Here is a 24,026-nt window from a genome sequence, read left to right on the forward strand (position 1 = left end):
GGTATATTGGAAGCATAATGAATCCTATGTGGACTAAAAATCATAAATGGAAATGTTGGAGAAGTCTTCTGTTCACCAGTAACGCAGCTCACAACAGAGGCACTATCCTTTTTGAGCCTTCTGTGAAATAAAAGGTACAGATGGTTGTCTATCTGCATAACATCAGTGATGCCCAAAGCAAAGACATTACAAATATTTTACAGAGCTGTTATCGCCAAATATATACTCAGGAGGATACAGAAAGGCAGAAATTCACCTTAGAGTTATGGAATATGGTCATTGCACTTTATTTACCACTCTGTTGCCTGTTTGTCGCCATAACCTCTCAGAAAGCACAGATTATTTTTCTAGACCAGGTTTCCTTTACTGTTTTTCTAGAACAGGCTGGATTTTACTTAGGATATCACTTTACGCCGATGCAGTTATATTTAACTTTGCAAATAAAATGAACTGCCAGAAACCATCTTACACAAACTGCATGTGTGGTCAAAGAGTTTGGGAAAAAAGTCACTGTGGAGAAGAAAACTAGGTGGCATATGCAGTGGTTGAAATCTTGTCACTATAATGATGCTGCACATAAATATCTGGCTTCATGTATTTAGCATCTTAGGTGGGATTCAGGGACACAACATGTATACTGGTTGTGCTTAGCCAAGATACCATCCCAACTCAATTTGTAAACTATGGCTCGTTCCTGTGAAAGTCTGTGATATTGCAGAAGACAGTAACCAAAGTTATTATTTTTGCTTCACAGGAGGAAAAAACTTCATGGAGATAACTGGTTGCTGAAGTATCAAGAAGTCAGTGCACACGTTTGTTTCACTGTAAGACCAGGGCCTAACACCCTGCAGGCTAAACTAACATCTTTAGATGTGCTTGTGGATGCCTGTATCAGGTTGAAGAGCTCCAGCTGTTGCTGTTCTTGCAAGAGTGTCTCTTTAAACTGCTGTAGTCCTTCTGATCTTGTGCTCCTATTTGTTTCCCTGTCTGGCATTGTCTTTTAACAACACTTAAGTATTTTACTGAGATGTGGTTTATCTTGATTTGTTTTCCTTCAAGCTTTTTCCAGCACTATTCTCTATTAAGAGAGATCTATATGTTTGTACAGTAAATATCCCAAGAACTGGCCAACATAGATTATTCATAATGTCTTAGAGTACAACTCAGTGTTCATCACACTGGGCCCTACTGAATCAGTTAAGCTTACTATTATGTACCAAAAACATCAAAGACAAAAAAACCTGTGGCACATGCTATAGATCAGGTGACCATGGTTGAACTACTGCTTATTTTAGGCAACACGGTTACTGAGGGTCCCTCATTTCCACCAGCACTGTCACTTGAGTAACAGTGACTTGTACAGATTCATCTTCATACAGGCAGGTAGTAAAAAAAACCCTGCAGATACCTATTAAGTAATTTCAGCAAGGGCAAGAAATGGCATCAAAGGAACCAAGAACAATTTTAGCTAATTAGGAACTCACATTCGCCTTCTTCTTCTAGGAACTAACTGCACAATCAGTAAGACTGTGCATGCAATAGTATTTATTTGGGACAACACTGAGTTTACCCATATGCAAAGTGATGTTATTAAGCTGTTATACACCATCCTTGGGATTTTCTAAGCTGCCTAACGAGTTTTGATCCCTCAAAATCAAGGGTTTAACTTCGATTAAACTGAAAGAGAATTTGAGGTCTGAATCTTTTTAAAATGGTCGACCTCGAGGTTATGATACTTGGTGCAAAAGTTAAAAAAAACACCCCAAAACTGGTGATAGTTGTGAAAAGAAACTAATGCATGGGACTGTGTAACAGAGCTCCCCCTAATGGTGGTTGCCCTCTCTCCCATTTTTCGAAACGAAGCATGTTCTTGCCAATTTTCAAAATCCTGTGTCCGCTGGGAATGTTTTCTACAATGTGCTAACTGATTTCCAGGGTAGATCTGTTCATACGACCCAGGTATTGTAAATCCTCACAGCATTTTCAACTGGCTACAAAGTTCTCTCTTTCTCTCCTAAATTTTTGTGTAACACCACTGTAAAGCTGTTAAGGAGATGGTGCTACACTTAGCTGCAGAGCTAGCAATATTTCACTGGTGGGTGAAGAGATTCCTGTAAATATCTTGTAAAGTTATTTCAGACCCTTTGGGATGGAAAGCCTTGTAAAAACCGAGAAATTACTATTACCATAAAAGACTGGGAAGAGGGAGGGAAAGATATGCTTGTCTTCTGCTAATGAAAGACCTGTTTGGCTTCCCTCATACTGGAGGAAGTGCTGAAGAACAGGGAGGCGTGTGAAAATGCACCTTCCCCCTCCTGTAAGACTGCCAAGGTCAGCAAGACCTCTAGTGACCTGCTGTGGAAGTGTTGATTACTGGGGTTAATAGATGCTTGGGGGCTGTTTTAAACCTTATTTTTTGACATAAGCCTTATTTTTCTAAAATGCTGGATAAGGAGAGCATCTATAATTTGCTCCTTTACAGGCCAATGTAATCTCTTGCCTTTTTTTTTTTTTTTAAATTTCCTCCTCCCCTTCTGCGAACAAGTTTTTCCAAAGCCTTCACCACACTCAGGAAGGGGAAACACCTTTAGATTTAAATGGAGTGTCTGTGTTACAACATAAGGTGAAGTACCTAAGGTGAAAAGTCTGAGAGGTATATAGTTGTAAGTGAAACTAGAAAGCACTTCCACTGGCCATGCCCTTAGGATAAGCTGTAGTAGGGTGAGGTTTCATGTTGTAGCTGAGCTGATCTACAGCTTGCTGCTGCCAAGAGGGAAAATCCTGCTCCTTTCCTCCCTCCTCCCACTCCCTGTTCTGTCCTCTCTCAGTTGCCCCTGCTGCACTCATCTGTCCAGTCAGCAAGTCATCCAGCTCACAAAAGTGGCAGAGAACTAACCCAGAAGAAAAAAATGAAGTGTAGTGACCTGAACCAATTAAGTAAGTAGTCAGTTGACTGGAAGTACTAGTGCAGTGGAGAGGATGCAACTACATGCCAGAAATGGGGGTGAGGAAATGAGGAATAGGTCTATGTCTTTTAGCATCAGAAAAACCACCAGACTTACATGAATAGCTGTGTCAAAAGTGGTGGACCTCTTGCCAGGGCCGGGTGCACACTACAGCTGTATCCTGACTCCATATCAGGGTCAGAACCAGGCACTTCCTCTTCCTTTCACTTTGATGCCTGTATTTTCAAGGAAAGCACACCTGAATACATGGACTAGAAGAGAGATGTGGTGTGCTTCAGCTAGATCTCTGGTCTGGACACTTGTGGAAACAGGACTTAGAGGCATGTTGTGTGAAGCACTGGCTTCTCAGCAGAGACAGAGCCTAAATGTCTCAGTTTTCACCAGGGCTGCAGGCACGTACAAAGGGTGCCAGGCAGTGGGAGTAAGAGCTCTATTCCTAAGTGAATTCATTTTAAAAATAATTAACATTCACATGAAAATTTCTCCAAACTTTCATTTCTGCCAACAAAGAAAGTTACCATGGTGAGGTATTACTGGGAGAGACTCTAAATTGATACCTATAGGTAATGAGATCATCACAGTTTCACATCTCCATGCTCCAGGTGCTGTAATTGTATCCAGTAGTTTGGATCCATGTCAATTGCCTTCTTTTATTTCTTGCTGGAAGAGGCTTAAAAGCACTGGTAAACTCAGGACTGTAATCTCTATTAGTTGGGAGCTTATATTTTCAGTACATAACACCACTGTGTGCTTGCAACACAGAATCCCAAATCTATACCTTCTTTGATAGAAGCTGATGTTTTCAAAATCTTCAAGTAAAATCCAAACCTGGTTTGCCTTAAGCAGACTCTGTTGGTGTTGATTGAGATGTGCCCTTCCATATTAATACAGAATGCTGACTCCTTTACTGTGTAGCTGCATTTCAGCATCCCATGTCAGGAAGGTGCATGTAAGTAAATTCCAGAGCTGCACAGCCTGGAAAGTTCTTTCCAGGAGGAAAGAAAATATATTTATTTAGGAACATAGAAATCATCTCTGGATTTAAGTGCCATTTGAACCGACATTGGTGCTGGCAGTTTCATCAGGTAGCTCTCGTTCAAATATGACAAGAAGTCAGTCTCTGTCATCACCTCGGTCACAAGGAATGCCACCAAGCTCTAAGACACCTCCATCCCCGTGCTCCAGGTAATACAACTGTATCCAATAGTTTTGATTCTTGATGATTTTCTTCTTGCATCTCTTGCTGGAATGGGCTGAAAATTAATGTGTTTCACTGGTGGATGTGGTTACCCTGATCCTTCTGAAGCACATGGTGACTTTCATCTGTTTTAATAGCTGCTGTAAACATGCAGGCAAAGCAATGGTGTACTATGAATATAGAAAATAATCAAATCATCTGGTTTTGATGAAGGTGTGTAAAACTCTAAAGCACACTTAAAAAACATGAACTAAAAGTTTATTGAAAATATAAAGCAGCTTGTTCTCAGCAAATTTATGATTTACATCAGATTTAAATGCACCATAATACACTTGGGTCAGCTTGAGAGAGTTGGCTTTGAATGTCTGGAATAATATGTAAGGTGCAGAAAAAATGTGCATTTGCAGCAAATCTGCTCTGATGGAACAGCAGCAATAATGAGGCCTCAGATCTTTGAGCTCCTGGTGACATGAGAAGGATCCCAGGGGCTTAAAGATCAGCAGACAGATGGCCCATTTTCCAAGACAGGTAACATGGATGCCTCTGAAAATCTCACTGAGAATGCTGATATTTGTTGCAGGGGGCTAATCCCTCTCCAGCTGGGTATCTCCTATGGCTGCAGAGAAACCGCATTCATTGCTACGTTCATTTGTAGGGGGCTGTAGCTCTTCAAGCAAGCCTAGCCTGTAAATGTCCCTGGGATGGGACTTTGTCCTGCACCCCAGACCAAATATAAAGGAGACTTTTCTGTGGACATAAGAGTACAAGAATCACCATGCTGACTCAGATCTCTCTGCTCCAATGACCTGTCTCAGACAGTGGCCGTTACCAGGTAGCTCAAAGGAAGGTGGCAAAGCTGAAGGAGTTCACTTTCATAGTTAAGACTGGATTAAAACCAGAAGCAAGTTTTAATTTACTTTGTAAAGCTGTTATTATCTCTAACTATGATAATTCTGGATAGTTTAGTCTCAGTGCTAAACTTGATAAATTCTTGGCATCAGGGACTTCCAGGAGCCAAAGGCTTCCACTAGATAATTACCAGTTACATGACACCATTTCCTCATTAGCTTTGAATTTCTCACCTCTGAACTTCATTGCATGTCATTTTGTTCTTGCGTCACGATATAGGGAGAACAGACATTCCTGACCTACTTTTTCTATTCTATTCATCATTTTGTATCATGTAATCCTCTCCCCTCTTATTTGTCTAATTACTTAATTAAGAACTCCTCCATCTACTCAGTTTCTCATCAGCTACTTTACTTAAAACCACAGCACTTATTTTCTGGTGACTAAATTGTATGCTACAGACAAGAATAGGAGAAACTGAGGTGCCCACAGCTCTTTGCGGGGGCAGGGAACTGATTCTATGATGTAATTTTTTGTCTTGTGTACTCTTCTAATAATGGTAAGTTGAGCAAAAGTCCTTGCTGATCCCAGGTCTACAAGACATCCAGGTCCTGTTCGGAGCTGGTACCTCCCATGAAAGCACGAAGTCTGCAATTATATCCAGACATAGGACAGACCAAGAAGGGAAGAATTCTGTCCCTTCTTGCATGACTTCATACAGAAACACCAGATGCAACCTAGCCCTGCCAAAATAATGATGAGACATTGACCATTTAATACAAAATAAGATGTCTCAAAACGCCTTCTTCATGTTTTTTTGCTAAAACAAAGAAAAGAGCACATTTGGAAGAGAAGTTTTTACTATAAGCCAAAATGTCTTTCCTGTCTCTAAACACTTATCTAATAGGAATGAAGTAATGACACTAAACTTTTGTCTGTTCAAGATAAAAATCACAAATTGTGTGGCTAGAACACCAGATTTAAGATGGTCCATTCAGTGGATCTTGGCTACTCAGAGCCTTACTGCTTTCTCAGTTACGTGATGCTGAAGCGGAAGCACTGTGCACAGAAGATTCAGGGCAGTGTAAGAGAGAACAGAATTAGGCCCTCATGAAATCTTAATGCATTGTGAAGCTTTCCAGCTCACATACATACCCCAGTGAGACTGGGAAAAGCCTAGTTCAAAAAATGACTAGCAACGAGAGGATATGGTTCAGTTCTGCTGTGATCTAATGAAAAATGAACCAAGCTTCTTAGAAGTCTCGTAGGATTTTTACCTCAGTTGTTATAGACAGGTATGGAGATGGTATACCTAAGCTGAACAAAAGAGGGAGGAAGAGAAAGGTCTGGAATTAATTAAATGCCTTCTCTCGGAATAGCCCCATAAAACTCTTGTCTGATTAAAGTCCCTACAAACAAGGAAAAAAAAGCCTGCCTACTAAACAACTAAAAATAAAGTTAAACAAAAGGTGTTCTAAAGATGGCACCTTATAAATGCAAGAATTTCCATGAGCTTTTGGCTTAGTTGGCTGACAGCCTTTTCTGAATGGCAAATGCTTGAAGGCTCAGTTTTAGGACAGGTTGTTAGTTGCCCAGATTGACTCAGTGCTCCCAGAGGTTCTTTGAGTGTGTGGTTAAGGGCTTGCTGCTCAGACAGGCTATACAGAAACACTCAAAGGACCCCGCATGCTCTGCCAGATCCTTCTGATTTATTTATATGAATAAGCCACCAGGCCCAGACTATGCTTTTCAGACATTTGTAGGTCATTCTGCACATTACTCTTTCCTTACAACCACCAAACAAATTAATATTAGCATAGATATGCAAGACTTGCTTTTGTTAAAAGCTGAGCACTCGGTGTTGAGAGGGCTTTGGGATGTAACCTTAGAAAATTAGGGTCCAGACCTGAAGGCTTTTTAGGAAGGGACAATCATGAGTCTGGATGATATTACTGACTGGGAAATACAATACTGACTGTGCGAATACAATAAGATTGAATCTTATATTTAAGCTGGTGGACATGATGGGGAGGGATTACACCCATCGTTTCTCCATGTAATGACCACATTGTGAAGGGTGGAACACAGATGAGTTGGGCTTGGGCCAGTGGCTGCTCCAGGAACTGCCTACTGATGTGCAGAAAGGATGGGGCATGTTCGACAATCAGTTTTTAGTGCTTTGAAGTTAACCATTACTTGCAGTCGCACTGCATATGTTTCTGTCAGCAGTGGACAGGTAATGAAATACAAGTGTGTCAGGTTTCTCTGTCTCCCATATGCATTATGTTCCCTTCTGTATGAGTGGGAGTGAACCAAAAGTAGTCATGAGATGAACTAATTTCCTCTATAGGCTTGAATTCAACTTCCTAAATTAATCTAATATCCAAGTTGCTTTGCCTTCACTGTTATTTTAACTTAATTTAGCTAACTCTGGCTAGCTCACAAAGATAGGAACACAGCTTCTTGTTTATTGACTGTGATGTGCATCCCTACTATATATTTTTTTAACTGTAGTTTGGTTGCTTACCAGCTATGAACAGGGCCCTGGATATTTGATGCTGGCTACTATTATTTTTCCAGTGACAAAAAGAGACCAACCACATCTGACTTCCCAAGTACCAATACAAACTGGCAGTCAACTGACTGGACATACGAAAGCTTTTATGCAGGCAAATCCTGAGTTAGCACACAATTATTTTTTTTTGTTGTTAGCAATAGCAGATATTGACTGACAGCCGCACTGGCTCCTAGTTGGCTTTGAGAAGACCTGGCCTCCACAGCTGTTTCCTCCTCTGTGGAACTTCCTCCTACCTGAGAGAACTGGGTGGGTCTGAGTGGAGCTGATCACTCCTTTTTTCTGAGCTGGATAAGGATGGTGCTTGGTCAGGTAGGTTTTGGAGAGCTCTGAATCAGCAAATCCTCAGCAGCTGAGTGTTCTGTAGCAGAACCAGGAACCAAGAGTTAAACATGGCAAGTAGGAAGACAGATATCTCAGGAGATGAGCAGTCATTTCTTCTCTAAAAGCGGCACGGTATCCAAGGAGGGTAACCTAGGAAGGATTTTGTCTTGCTTCCACATGCACTAAGCAAGGCATAGGTATGAAATATCCCTGATGAGAAGCTAAGCAGCATATTGTGGTGAGAAATGTCACCTCTGGATGAGTGTGCTAGGGACAAGGAGGAATTCACAGAGAAATGGTTAGAGCGGAGACTGCTCTTGAAGAAGGACTGACCCACCGCCATGTGTCCAGCTCTCCATTCTCTGTGATGGTGCTCATAGGGGTAGCTGGAAGAGGCTGCTTTAAACCAGCCAGTGAATGCTAGCCCATGCGCTTGCTGTTCCAGTATAGCCAGACATCCACTATCTTCTGGGTAGCTCCATGCCACAGGTCACTTCCCAACTGTCAGTGTCCTCCAGCTGCTCTCATTTCACAGCCTCCTCTATGAAATTGCTCCAATAAAGGATGGGGCACTAGAACTGCAGATGCCCTTGGCATTTGGAAAAGGCATCTGCAACATTTGGTTTTCTTTTGCTTCCTTCTGCTTTCCTACCCTGTTATCCCTGGATCCTGCGTCTACCTCTTCCTTGGTCCTGTCCCTGTACCAGCTAGCTGCTTTAGCCAAAATACTCCGATTGTCACTGAAAACCCTCTCCTTATATGCTGAACATCTCTGCATGAGCAGACCTCATTATCATGTGGCAAGAGGTCATTTACATATGCAAATCAGGTTAATGAGAGCAGAACTGTAAAAGGCTTCATTCCAGAGGCATTTGCATATCTAGCTTTAGAAATATTTGAGTGCTCTGCCCCTAGCTGTGCAACCAGGACACAGAAGCCCTGGCAGTATGTCTTCAGTGGTGATTATATCCGCAGACAGCTGCCATCCTGGTTTGCAACAGCTACTATCTGAGGTATTGGCTTGTTTGAACACAGAGGGTAGTTGTGTAATGTGCGCTTCTGCACCAGACTACTAAGAGGCAGTTAAGCCTTGGCCCTTATTGGGACAACATGTGGGCTTCTGACAGGTAGATATATGCAATTTAGCATGAAGAATACAATTTCCTACGGTGCTGTCACTAATGCACGCCTGGTGTATGATGAATGAGGAAAACAATGCAGGTACCAGGCACGGCTCTCTAGGGAGAATATATTCTGTGTGACATGGCACCACACAAAATACTGCGTTTATTCTCTAACTAACTGGGCCTCTAGCCCCCTAGAGTACAAGGAGGGCTCTCTTTTGGATATGTGCAAATCACCCATGAGAGAGCCCCAATTCCCTCCTCTGCCACGGACAGAACAGGCAGCCCCCTGTGCTTCTCTTAGACAGGTTCCAGACAACCATGTTAGGTGCCCTCTGAGTGTCTAACTGTGACACTCACATTTGCATAAAGAGTTCCTTAGAAGAAGCATCTTTTGCTGATCCTTTTTTTCAGCTGTTTTGTTTTCAGGAAGAAATATGAATGCTTTTTCACTATAAAGCTTTCTTAGGTATTGCTGTCTGCCAGGGGCTTCCGTGCCTGGTTCCAGAGAGAAAAGGCAATTACCTCATAATTTCTGAGAAGAGTTACTGATTTTCCCTTTCCTCCTGCCCAATCCTCCTGACAAAGCTAAGCACATTTCTGGCACATCCCAATGGCTAATTTCATAAATGACACTGCTTCCTGAAGGAGGTAGTTCTCTGCCATGACATACACTACTACAACCTTCTACACGGCTGCCAGGCAAATGCCAGGTGGGTAGCCTCAGAATATGTGACACAACCCTTACCACCTGTAAACAGAGGGAGGCTCTTACAAGTTCTCCAGAGCAAGTTACTGCTGTCCCTATGCCCTCAATCAGTAGGCAGAGCTCCACACATTTCAGTCGGACAAACCCGCAGCAATTCAATGTGCTTGGTGCATGGTTTTGGTGATGACCCTGTATGTATTAGGCTGGAATGAGTTGGGATCTTTGCCAACCCCCAAAGCACAGGATCTAAAGCGAACTGCCCCATTCATGCCCTCATTTTATCTCTACCTCCACTTATTGTTGGGGAGTCCTGTCCTAATCCCATGTCCACATGCAGATCATGGAGAATAATTTACCATAATTCAAATAACTGTGTCCAACAGTTCAACAGTATGTCCAGTCTCATATGCTACTGTCCATGGATTTTCTCTCATTTGGCCTTGCACTTCTAACTAATGCATCAGTGTGGGTCAAACTCCACTGAAGTAACTCCTTGGAGTCATTCTTGTATTGCAACACTTTGCCTGTAGCTATTCTCAGCAGCTCTAATATGACAGACAAGATGAATTATCTGTGCCTATAGGAGCAAGAATTGCACTTACACTTTTGTCTGTATTTCCTGGGACTGAGCTGGTCCCTCCTCGCAGCTGATGGCTATCACAAAGGACTGCTTCTGTCCATATACAGTATACAGACACTTTGGCATTTGCCTACTTTATGACACATCAGTGGATGGATACCACCATGTAATAAACCAGCTGCTTTTTGCATGGAGTCGGTCTGCAGACTGAAGGAGAGATTCTCACACCTTCGAGCGAAGCACAAATTAACCAGTGTGCCTGAAAGACTGGATAACCCTTAAGGCCTATGCCATGCACCCTATGCGCTCACATGTCAGAGGTATAGCCATGCTGCTGAACAACCTATCTTATTGATAGCACAGCTGGATGCGGTCATGACTTCATCACTGCCGGCTCACAGCTATGAGAATCCTCTCTTGTTTAAGAGCACTCAGTCAGCGTCTGTGCTGTGCCCCCAGATTGTCACCCTTGGAAGCTGATCTCACAGAAAAGCATTCCATCATTTCAGAGAACTGTCCTCTGTTCAACAAACTGCCACCACTCTGGGTTTGCTAAGAGAGGAGAAAAGCAAAATACAGATTGCTAAAGTAAATACTGTGGGGCTAATGAAAGTTGATTTTTTTTCCATGTTTGAATTCTACTTTTCAACTACGAAAATTCAAATTTAAGTACCTCAAACTTACTGTATTTGTTGTTTCTGGGGGTGTATCTTTGTTTTGGTGAATATCCCCCTTCCATTATGTTCACGTTTAAAGCTCCTCACGCAGAATACAATTTACCTCCTTGTGTAGCGTGAGATCAGAAGCCAGAGATTCTGTTTAGTAAACGATGGCTTAGGAGGTGTTCTGTTTTACAAAAGCAATAGCCTAAAACAGCCAAACCAGAAGGGCAAAGAAAACTTAATCATTTCTAGGAAAAGGGAGCAGCCCTCTCATGATCATTCACTTGTTGGAAATATATATAGATTTTAAAAAGTATTAATAATAAACAGTTTTTCACTCACCCACTTTTCAGGTTGATAATATATCTTCCATATTTTGCTTAAAATCCAGCCCTTCCCATCTTAAGAGCACTGAATTGATTTTATTGCCAATTCTGAAACGTGTTAACAGGAGTAAATCACCCCTCACATTACTGCTGTTGTTCCCTTGCCCTGAGCCAAATTCACTGCTAAGCACCTCTGACCACACAGCTCATATAAATGTTCATAATAGAGGAAGTGTCTCACATCTGCTTATTCTCACACAATTAGAAAAAAACACCTTACAAAAAGCTATGCCACTGTAGTTTTTTATATATATACATATATATTTGGTTATAGCTTACTTCTTCATGCCATATGCTCAATATTCAGCAGAAAAATTAAAGTCAGATATGCAGATGCCAAAAAAGTGCATAACATTAAAAAAAAAAAAGGAGGGAAACTAAAGCCATTTGGCGGTGTCAATTTTCACTGTGCACTACATTGTGGGAGAGCTTTTGAACTCTGGTATGGAGGAGCTTTATTAGAAACCAATTCTCCTCAATGACCTCTGGAGGCCTAGTCCTATACAAGAGCAAGCCAAGTGCCAAAATGAAAGGGGAAACTCATTATACAGAGGTGTATTTCTGAGGTATGAGCCAAACACAGTGAATTGCAGCAAGTAGGATTGCTACCAATGAGCCTAAAATATTCCTGCAAGAAATGAAAGACATTTCTTATTTTTTCCCATCTTCTGTATTAATTTCCCCTATTTTATTTTACACTTGTAACATCTCCCTTGTTTTTGTTCTTGCCTCTCCTATGATACACTGTTCCCTTTCTTCCTTAATCTTTTGCTCTTCTGATGTCCCCTATTTCTCCTTTCTAATTCTCATCTCATTATAGCCTTTCTCTGTGTCTCGTTTTCCTCTTTTCCTTAGTTTATTTCCCTCCTTTCCTTGCTCCCTCTGACTTAGAGTGGCATCAGTTCATATAAAAGTTTATCAATATAACTATGAACTTCAGAGAAAAAAGTGAAACAGCAAATGACTTGGTATTGTATTAGCTGGAATTAGTAAGCGCTGTTACAGAATTCCAGCTCAACAGAAGTGCCATCACTTGCATATCTGGAGAGCTGGGAGTTTCATTTCATTTTCAGTGCTGCACTTCCCTCAGTCTTTGCTGATAGACTGACAAAGCCAAAGCAACCTGGTTGAAAATGAAATTATTTCAACAACTGTGAAATACTGCATGACATAACGGCCAACATAAAGCCATCACTCTCTGTGTTTACATTGGTACTGATTCTTAACAGCATGCTGTTAACTCAGCATAAAGCTCTGCTGCTTTAAAACAGTTCAGGTACAAGGACAACTCTTTTACAGCCAATCATGCTCCATCGCTATAAAGAATTATTATATCAATCTAAACCGGCATGTAAGTTAATGCTCACCCCTCGGCAGCTTAAATTTACATTGTGACCCACAGACTTATTCATCTCCCACTGCTGAGAATCATAACCCCATGATCACTACATGCACATCCACACAATCCCAAGAATCAATGGATGCTACAGTGTTATACATATTATCAAATCCAATTGCTTGTCAATTAACCCAGTACGACATCTGCATGGAGGATTTAAATAAGGAGCATCATATTATGCTGTGTGGTCGATAAAGTGAAAACGCAGGCACTGACAAGGCTTACCATTTGGCCTGCTACCACAGCATCCATCTTTCTGAATGGAAGTTATTTATGCTCCCGCTGAATTATGGCTTGTATTCAAATATTGGCAAAGCTACAATGCACAAAAAACGTAACATCTACAGTATGCTGTGGTTGGATACAGCTCTTGGGGATATCTTGCAAGGGTAATTTCTCCCTCAGGAGCATGTCTGTTGGTCCAGGACTTATGGCTGGATCCTTTTAATCTTAGACAAAAAGGTGCTACTGAAAAAAGTACCAGAGCAGCAGATGTGTTCTTCAGCACATACATGTACAGTGGAAAGGACACCTTTCACAGCGCTGGCTAAACAGGAGTTCTACTAATTAGAAAGAATCCTGACTTTTATAAAATAACATGAGGTTCAGCTTTTTTCCCCCCTCAGGAAAAGCAAATGAGCTGATGAGAGTAATAAAATGCATCACGTTGACAAATAACTTGAATCTGGACACTGTAAGAAAACTAAGCTCCTTTATAATTTAAAATAACAAAACTGCTCCCAGTATAATGAGATATCCCACATACAACCAGTCTGAGCACACGGAACAACTGTCCTCCCAGTTAATTTGACAGCAACGGCATTGGCTTCTCCAGCTGGAAAGACATCTCCCGCTGTCGAACAAACTGGTGATCTACAAGTTCTGAGTGAGACAAAAAGAAATTTCTCCTGTGGAAGGGCTGCAAACAAGTAAGATAAAGTAAGCTTAAAGGGTTCCTGCTACATTTAGCTCAAAATTTAGGTTCTGTGTCAAATAACTTGGACCGACTTAACCATGATAGAAGTGTTTCCATTAAGAAATATTCCAGTGGAAACAACTTTGGTTAAAAGACAGATAAACCTCAGTAGTACCTGCGGAACAAACCTGCAGCATGGTGCTGCTACATGAGCCAGGCATGATGCATATTAGAGGAGAGAGGCTGTCTCATGTCTTTCCATTGCTCAACTCAAAAGAAACTCAGAATAGAAATATGGGTCAGGTTCTCAAATTTGGGAAGTGAGTATCTACACAGGCATTGTAAAAAACACGCTACTGCTGAATCCAGTATTATTTCAGGCTACAGATTGACTGCAGATATCGGTGCCCACATCCACTGCCACTTCAGGCAGCGGGAGCTCTTCTATTGGCTTTAATACTACAAGCTATAAGGTTCCATTAAAAGTTTGTTTTCCTTCTCCATCTCTCTCTCCCACAAAATAATTTCTGGCTCATTACAGTTTAGTCCCACCCTTCTGTGTGCATTATTTCAAACTCTTGACATTTCTCATATGAATGCATGACATAATAAGCCCTATTAAAGCATACAAAGACAACTTTCCAATCACACCTGAACATTCTCAAAATTTGGGAGCTCCCAAAATTTGAGAATTTGGCTGGGTACAGCAGGACAGCAAACCAAAATGTTTGCCTCTAAACTCCCTAGGTCCACAGGTGTCCAAGTGTGAGGCCTCAGAGGAATCGCCTATCTTCAGGAAACAGGCAGCATAAAGACCAGAGAGTATTTTTTTCTGTGCTGCTTTAACAGTAAGTGAGAACACAACTGAGATTTTGGCTTTAAAAAAATCTGGCTGATTTCATAGGCCAGGGCCTTTCTGAAACAGAAGCTAAATGAACCCTCTTCATCTCTCCCTTTTGCTCCATTCTTAAATGAAGTTCACAGCATTATATGTAGCCCTCCACTCTTGTTTAAAGCTCAGCTGTTTTTGTACACGGTAAGGATATATTTTACTGAACAGCGACTTATATGTTTTGCAACGTGCTTATTCCTGGGGTAGACGTAGCCTCTGAGAAACAACGCTGCCATGGAAAACTGGAAGACTCACAAGGACTGTAGGCTGCATCTTTGGAAAGTGTTGCCATGGTTGCAATGGAGCGAACCTACCCCTTCCTCTGGTTCTGCCATAAAACTTGGAGCCCGTCATGAGGTGGATGTTGCAACCAGCCAAACAAGGGGGCACAAGGGAGTGGGAAACAGGAATATAACTGGAGAGACATTCAGGCGGTCAATGGACGGGTGCCCCAAACTGTGGCGGTAGCAATGCAGCCCCATGAGAAAGGATGGCCACTCCTCTCAAACCACGTGGCAAGTATCTTCTGAAAGGTGAAGAGTATGTGTATGAGTGTGTGCGTAGGTGGGGATTGTTAGCCTGCCCATGACAAGGTGAGGAGTCAAAACTGTTAAGAGACAGATGAATGTTCTCATGGTAAAAAACAGTAAGGGAAAATTTGCTTAGTAGGTATGGAAAGATGTAACAGGCTATCTGTTGATGATGGGGAACTAAGATAAAACAAAGTAAACCTCTGTAAACAATCATCTCTTCCACTTGTAGATTCTGCATGGAAATGTCTGAGAAAAAAAAAGTGGCTGAAAAACTCCTGAAGATCTCTCCCACGGCAAACTGTGAAAAGCTACGGCGTGCTACAAACAGCTGGAGAAAATGGCCTCTCTCCTAGTACAACACAGCCTTCGACTGAGATACTAACCTGTAAAAATCATAAATGACTTATTTTTACAGAAAAGTAATCATCCAGACAGAATCATATACTCAGCTACCGGAACTACACTCCCTCAAAGCAACAGAAAAATAGATACACACCTTGATTTTGCAGAGAAAAACACCATGAGTTTGTGTGTGTGTCACAGTTTTAAGTGTAAATAGTGTAAGCGGTAAGTAATAATGCTTATTTGTCTCACCTTAAAATACATTGGAGACATCCAAGCAGAGAAATGAGGGCTTGTGTAAGCTGCAGAAGTCTATTTATCCCTGTCTCATATTAAGTATTGCCAGGCTATAAAGAATCAGGGACACAAGTATCGAGAGAGCTAAAATAAAACAATACCAACGATGGTCATAATAATACATTTATGTTTCTTTTCCTTTTGGTTCCAGAGCTGCTACAGCACACAACATAAGTTTCTGCTGCAAATAAGAGAACTAGAATACAGACTTTTTTCATTTCAGATGAAAGCCAAAATTCTTACTTGACTTGTGGAACTGGAGCTTTACAGAATTTCTACCAGAGAACATCAGCATCACAAAAAAATCATGAGCTGGCAATGCTGTATTACGAAAAGTACATTGGTGAAGCGAGTAAAAACTGCACACCGGCGTAAAGCACAGCTACACCTTGTTCAAAAAGAGCCACATGCTCAATGTCAAAAATGGGCAGAACTCCAAGTAAGATGTGTACTTGTCAATTAGTGGATGAAATTTAATATGTGAGGGAAGAAACATATTGCACAGGAGAGAAGATGGCTCAGGGAGGGGTAACATCCACACGAAAAATCTGTCCCATTTCCTTGAAATCCTGGAAAAGGTAACGGCGAGTGATGGTGGCAACTATCAGATGGACAGCTTTTGGCTGGCTCACATGGAATCATGCGAGCAAAACGAACACAGGTCTCCTTAGCTTCGTCGAACTGACAGGCGGTTTGTGCAGGATCCCAGCCTTAGCAGGCTGGGGCGAGTTTCATGGCATTTAGGAGAACACTTGCGTGCATTTTCGGAAAGGAGCTCAAGGCTTAAAAGGGCAGGCACTGCCTCACGCCCCGCTCCAGACTCAAGGTCTGTGGGATAATATTTGAAGCGGGCGGTGTAACGGGGGGCCATGGGGGTACCGCAGCTCTCAGTCCCCAGCACCCCCGAGGCGGCAGGCCCCAGCCCGCCCACGGGCAGCCTGTTCAGATCCTTTATGCAGCACAAAATAGAGACTCCTCTGTTCTGTCTTAAACCTTCCTGGCAAGTAGTTCTGAACCTACAAAGCACTTCTAATTTAGGGATGGTGAAGACAGGTGGAGTGAGCGGAGAAGGCCTGCCGGTGAGGGAGCGGGGAGACCCACGAGGGGCCCAGCGGGAGCGGCCTCAGCCCCGACTCAGCCGTGACTTTTTGAAGTTGCAGACCGGCCGTGGGAGGATACGTGCCGGCTTCTAACCCACGGAGGCTCCTTCTCCGCTGAAACCTACGCCTTCCCCTCACGCCACCGAGGAAGCCGGGGATGAGCCCCCCCCGCCGCCCCGCCGGAGCGGCGCGTCCCGGCCCGCTGCCGCCGCGCTCCGCGCGCCAGGCAGATCCAGGTCGGGTTTTGCGCGCAGCCGGGCCCCCGGCCGGTGGAGCCGCTCTCCCCGCTGCAGGCCGCAGCGCGGCCGCGGGAGGCGGGCCGGCCGGTGGGCGCGCGGGCGGGGGACCAACGGTCGCGGCCCCGCCCCTCCGCCAGGCCGCGGCAGCGCGGACCCCGGCCCTCTGCCGCCGGGGGCCTGAGGGGGCAGGGAGCACCCGGCGGGATCCGGGGCACGGGGACTGTTTTCTCCGCCCGCGTCCCCTCGGAGGCCGCGGTAACGAGCAGCATTCCTGCGTTGGAGCCTTCTCCCCCCTCCGTGCTTGTGGGCTGTTCCGCCCCCTCCCGCCGCTGCTCGCCGCCCGGCCTGCTAGCGGCGCGGGGGGAAGGGGCGGCTCGGGGCCGTGGCGAAGTGACCCGGAGTTGGTGGAGTCCCGTGTGTAGCCCCGGCGTTTGCCAAGAGAGGTGTTGTGGGCTGCTAACGTACATTGTTTCCCGGAGGAGTGCCAGGAGGTAGGGGGTGGGGGAATCTGCCTGCAATTGCTCCACATGCATCAGTAGTTGTCAGTAAAATCAAACTGACGTCATCCTTGGGTAAAAAGATCTCTCTTTTGTTCTCATTCCCTCCCACCACTTCTCCCCCCACTTGAAAATCAAAAGCAAGAACATTTGCAAAAAATAAAAATAATAAGAATTCCTCTCCCCCACAGTGATTGCAATGCAAAGGGAGATCTTGCATTAAAGATCCTGCTTGGGCTGTGCTACATTTTAATAAATGCATCAAGCCTTTTGATCTCTCTGAGTCAGTTGGGTTCAGTTGTGCCGGAAGGTTAGTTGCATATCCTGGCTGATCTGAAATTCGATCAGCAGAGGGGGCAAAGAAAAAGAAAAGCATTTTAATGGGAATCAATAGAGGATCATAGGGTCCTGGAAGGAAATAGGTGTTGATTAAAAATGCTATGTGTTTTTTTTTTTTTCATGTACACGACTTGTTTAAAAATAAATAAACACCAAAAGCAGCCAGGCAGAAACGAGAGAGGGCAAGCTGAAAAACAGCTTTCCCAATCACCCGTGTGTTTGTGTTCCAGGGAGGCAGTCAGCAGACCAAGAGTTTGTGCAATGCTTCAAGCTACAGCGCGCAAATTTAAAGCAGTAGGCTGCAAAGGATAACACAGATTCTTACTGCACTGCATTTCTGTGCCTGAGCTGTTTACTAGTGCATTAGTGAATAAGCCCAAAACACTCACACCCCTCCTCCCAAGCCAACTTGGTTTTTCTCCCCCCCCTCCTCTTTTCCTGCGGGCTGCCCAGCCATGAGGATTCGTGATTCCTGACACGAAGGGGCAAACCTGTTTTGTTGCAGTCATAGGTTTTTATAGCTAAACTTTCTAAGCACGTTTTCACTGTTTAGGATATACGGAGCTGGAAGGTTCTGTATACGTTGCCTGACTTTATGTGAAAAAGAGGGAATTACAATTGTGTTGAACATTCTTTTGCTCAGAAGGAGGTGAGTCAACTTCCTACACAAAGACTTGAATCACCTGCCCTGCACATTACAACAAAATCTGGCCTCTCTTCCATTCTTGTGCTCGTGTACACATGCACACGCACAAATGGGGTTTGAAGAGTAGGGAGAAGAGCCGCCACCCAGAAGGCTGAACATTCCTGGCCGGAGTGTGCGCTGGCTGTCGTCATGGAAAGAGGGCATCGTTGGTGCATGGCGGTCACATTTTTCTCCAAATGGGAAACCTTCCTATCAGCTCCAGTTTCTTGTTGAGTTACTGTTTCTTCTGTTGTTGCCTTCTGGGGTGGCTTTCCCTAGCTGCTGCTAAAGACTTCTCCAGCGTAATTCAGAACTGTTGCTGTTAATTGTGTTACACTAGTGTCTACAAGTCCCATGTAGAGCATGAACCATGGTACCAGCTTCATGCAGGTACTTGTTAACAGGCAGCTTTTCAAATGAGGAGACAGAGTGGGAGGAAAGACAGCATGGATGGTTTGTTTAAGGCCACAGAGGTCTCCTGACTCCTAGGTAAATGTAGGCCATGTTGCCTCACCATGTGGTGTTTGAACATCCCTCTCAATAGGTGAATTGCCGTAGCAGTGATGATTTCCGTCCTGAATAAGAACTGGGAAACACTTTTTCTGTCTTTATAGTTTTTGCCCAATGTTTGTTTAAACCAAAATGTTTTGGGGCACATCTTTAGGTGTTCCAAATGGCAAATACTCATGATAATTTCCCTCCATTTTAATTAAGCATTTATCTACCCCACCGTGAGATCTGGTCACTGTAAGATCACTTTTTTTTTAGAGGAATGATGGTGAACCACAGGTACCAGAGCCAGGTTTGGCATTGACAGATACGTGGGTGGAACCAATGAGGTTGTATAATGTCCTTTCTTTTGCACCTGGCAGGAGACACCGAAAAGGTCCACCAACACTGTTTTAGTGTCTGATTTTTTTTAATTGGATTTTTATCTTAAATGTTCAGCCATGTATTAGTTAATCTTTATTTCGGTGGTCTTTGGAGGAAACTGGTGAAAAAGCAGTGTTGGATAACATGACAAGTTGAGGATGACTATTTCATAATAGTACGAGGATTTTTTCTACTATTAGAATTCATTTATTTTAAAATGATGATGACAACAATAATAAATTCTCTTGTTTCTGCAAGACAAACTGCAATAGAATATGGGATATAGTGAGCTGCCATTGTCACTTATTCTCCTGCAAACACACGGAAGACAATGGAAGGTCAAGTATCTAAATTAACTCTTCTAGGTTTGTGCTTATGGAAGGTACCAGATTAATAGCCTAGGAGAATGAAGGGCTTCTTTTATTCTCAGAACAGGTACAATCACGGGATCTTTCCCACACCTTACCTTACTCTTCACTGCCTCAAACCATTTTTGGGATAGACCACAATTAAACCCGGAACCTGCATAGACTTGTGTGCTTAAATTTATTTGTAGAGCTAAGTCATTAGTACTAAGAGGCTGTGGAGTCCTGAGAGGCTGCGGAGGCTGAGCTATCTGCTGAGAATGCTAAGAAAGTTGTGAATTATTCAATTTTTATGTGGATACTTGTGAAATACCACTGGAACATTTCATATAAGACAACAAACAGTCAGCAGATTACCTGCTTCCATTCTGGCCTAGATTTGATCTATGAATGAATGGCTCTCAAGCCCTTAAAAATGCCCTGGGCAATCCCATCCTATTATCTCCACCATTGTTTTTCCATCCAGATACCACAGGGATGAGCACAATCAGTGGAGAAAATGAAAATCAAATTGCCTACCAAGAGCTGACCATATGGGGCAGCTGGTTCCTGCTTCCCAGCCCCCTGCCTGATGTCTCTTCCCTCCCTCAGATGATGTGATGCTGAGTGCTAGTCAGTCCCCGTCACCCTTCCAAAACTGTTTTTATGCTGCAGACAAGCAAATTTCCTCGGGTTTTTATATTTTCTGAGAATGTATCCTCATTTCCCTCTGGTTTCCTTGGGCCTCTGCAGGCTACAAATCTTTGTTTGGTGTCTCCCCCCCTCCCCCGCCCCCCTTTTTCTGCTCCCTTGAATATGAACGCTGGGCCTAGAAATAAGGAAAGGAGGCCAAGAGGAAAACATGTCTCTCTGAGACTTGCCAGATATCCAAGTTGCATGTGGAAAGACAGAGTTTCAGCTCATGTGTCTGGCTTGGACGGCAGCGTAGACCATTAGACATCCTTTTGCTGGTCTCACACTGGGCAGACAGCACAGCTCTTCACGCTGACACCTGGAGGGGCTGGAGAGGCTGGAGGAGCAGGAGTTACTGCTGTGTTGAGCCGAGGTAGATCTGGTGGGTTAGTTTTGCTGTCTGTGCCCAGGGATGTATTTTATGTTACATGTTAAGAATGAGGACGCTGGGAGGAGGAGAGGTGTCTGCAATCAAATACTATCACCTATCAGACAGAGGAGCGCAGTGCAGGTTTCCTCCTGCCAGCTTATCCCCTTGGAGTCTCTGGCCCTCAGTTTCTTCAGGGTTCTGCAACAGTGATGTGTGGTAAGTTATTATTATTATTATTATTATTTACTCGTTGCATCATGGCAGTTCACATGGCCCAGTAAAAATTGGATCCCACTGTGCTTGGCACCGTGTAAACTGTGGTACTGTGTCCTGCCACCCAAGGAATTTACAGTCTATACAAGGCAGGCAAGGGCATGAGATAGAGGCATACAGAAAAAAACCCCAACCACCAAACAAAAAAACCCCATGCGTTGACTTACAGACTGTCTGTTCTTTGACAGTTCCAGAAAAGAGTACAGTTTAAAATGCCTGTGTTGCTAGATAAAAACACCCTCCTCCCTCAGGCAAATTAACAAAAATTAACAGAAAAAATGCCAAGGTGTGTCTGCCACAGTACCTTAACACATTTAGCTGTGCTTCGTTGTTCTCAGTCATTGTTCTCAGATCATGGAGCACACAGATTGTGTAATACCTCTGACTATTCTGGGACACCTAGGTTAGCACATTACTCACAGGGGGCGAAGGAGGAACTCTGCCGAAGCTTTAGCTGAGAGTACTTTACTTCTCTTGGTTTGTGTCCTGACTTTCAGTAATCTTTGCGAGCCTGAGGACATACTCACATTCATCTGTCTGACGGTTCTGAAAATGCCAATGTTCTAAAGGTTAATTATATTTTTTTACATATTTGTTTGGTCTGTAATTTATTTTGTACAATAGAACTATTTTTACAGCACTTTCCGTACAAACACCACCTCATTCTTCTGACTTTGTTGTTAGGATGTAGCTAGCAGCATGTGCTTCCATGCAAAAAAAAAAAAAGAAGTAAAACCACTATTACATGATAGCTTTCTGTGACACAGTCACAGAAGAGTTAGTGTGATGGCTAGGCACCTCTCTGTCCGAGATACCAAGGCTCCTGGTTTCTCCTGTGCTCCGGTGGGGAAGCCATGGAGAGACAGAAGAGCAATTCCAGATTCTGTGCTGCGAGTGCTTTCCTTTCCCACCGGCTGGCTACATCCATGCGTGTAGAGCTTTTGATTAGATCTGCTGTTTTGCCTATGGCAATATTCACTGCAAACATCCTTTGTCTATACATCATTTGAGCATCTATACATGATAAGGTTGCCACCTTTTATTACAGTAAAAACAGGAGCTTTCTTCTCAATAAGCTTTCCTCCTTCCTCAGCTCTCCAACCAGCCCTAGGGGAAGTGAGGAGGAGAGGAAAACTTTGAAAAACCTTTCACCTCTTTGTTCTCCTTGGAAGAATGTGGGAACAGTTTTTGTAAAGACCAAGGTAGACTTTCATAAAAGGGGACTTACCTGGGTGGCATAAAAATGGGGAAGTTGGTAAAGTATGTACATGTAAATACACACACACACACACACAGATCACTGTATTGATAAAGTCACATTTTCCTGTAAAAGGAAAATGATATAAATGTATTTCTTAACTTACATACTACTTTCAGTCTTCGTTTCCCCTGTTACTTTTAACACCAGGGTCTTGGAGCATTACAATGCACTTCAGCATTAAAAGCTTCCTTTTTCACTATGAATAGACCTCTACTGTAACTAGGCAAGTTCCAGTGTATTACATGAAAATGAATAAAGATGTTAAAGTATGGAAAATGTGAAAAGGAAAAGGTGGTAGGCATGAATAAGCAAATAAATAGCTTAATCACATTTTCCTTCGAATATACAAGATAACTTTACACTGAAGGATCACGTCACTAAAAACCCACGTCTGCTGAAAAAGAAGTATTTTTTGGTATGAAAGAAGGTCATGCATCTGCTTGTCTCTGAGTACTTTAAATAGTCAGTGTATGCAGTCAGTTAGCTTTTGCTCTACAGTTAGACTTTGGACTAGGACTGGAGCATATGTGATACGCATTCCCCTGAAAAATACCAGTGTATGTAGGAGCCCAGTAATAGAGCAGACCCACTAATGGGCTATGTATTAGGACAGTCACAGAATCAGGGAGCTTAAACATGGAAATTACCTCTTAGGCCAGGTAGTTCAAACTCCTGCAAGTGTTCACTACAGTTTGCCTTTGAATGCTTTACCCTCTCAAGTTTCAAATGCTTTGTTTGACAGGACTTTTCATTCTCCATTTGAAAATTATCTGCTAGACTGAATCACACGGTTTCTGAGAAACTACCTGATACTTTGTCCAAATTTTGTTCTTCCTTAGTTTCATCCCATTACATTTAGCTGTACCACTGCATGTTAGCATCCAAGAAATTCCTCTCCATTCTCTCTGTTCATCTTTCATATATTTCTAGACAGTTGTCGTTTTGCCCGTGTCGCCTACATCAATAAATCAGTCCTCTTCCCTGTCTGATCAGTTTTGTTACTCTTCTCTGAAGTCCTTTCCAGCATGCTGGCATCCTTCTGTTATGGAGGCGTCTAGAAGTGGATGCAGTATTCAGCAGAAGTCTCCCCAGATACATAAACAATAATTTTCCTCTTCTGACATTATTCCCCTGCATACGCAGCCCAAAATTGCATCGGTCTTTTAAACTGATATATCTTCTTGAGAACTTGTATTCAATTTGTTGTACACTGTCACCCGTAGATATCTTTCTGCACAGATGCTTTCCAGGTTTTGCTTTCTCATGGACTATCCATGTTTCTGATTATTTTTCCTCAGTGTATTAGTCTACATTTTTCCAAGTTGAATCTTATTTTATTGCCTGCCTACATATCTAATCTTGTTAGTTTCCATTTATATTATTGCTATCCTCTCTGACGTTTGCAGGCCTCCTGGTTTATTGTCATTTGTGGATTTCATTAATGTGCTATTTACCTCCTTTTCCAGATCATTAATTGAGATATTAAATAAGAACAGACCAAAAACATACCCCTGCAGCAAACCAGCTCAGTACATCACCTCCCATCATTACCTGCTGCTTACAGTCCTTCGACCACCTTTTCCATCCAGGTCACAGGACT

This window comes from Ciconia boyciana, chromosome 3, assembly GCF_034638445.1.
Source record: "Ciconia boyciana chromosome 3, ASM3463844v1, whole genome shotgun sequence".
Lineage (NCBI taxonomy): Eukaryota > Metazoa > Chordata > Aves > Ciconiiformes > Ciconiidae > Ciconia > Ciconia boyciana.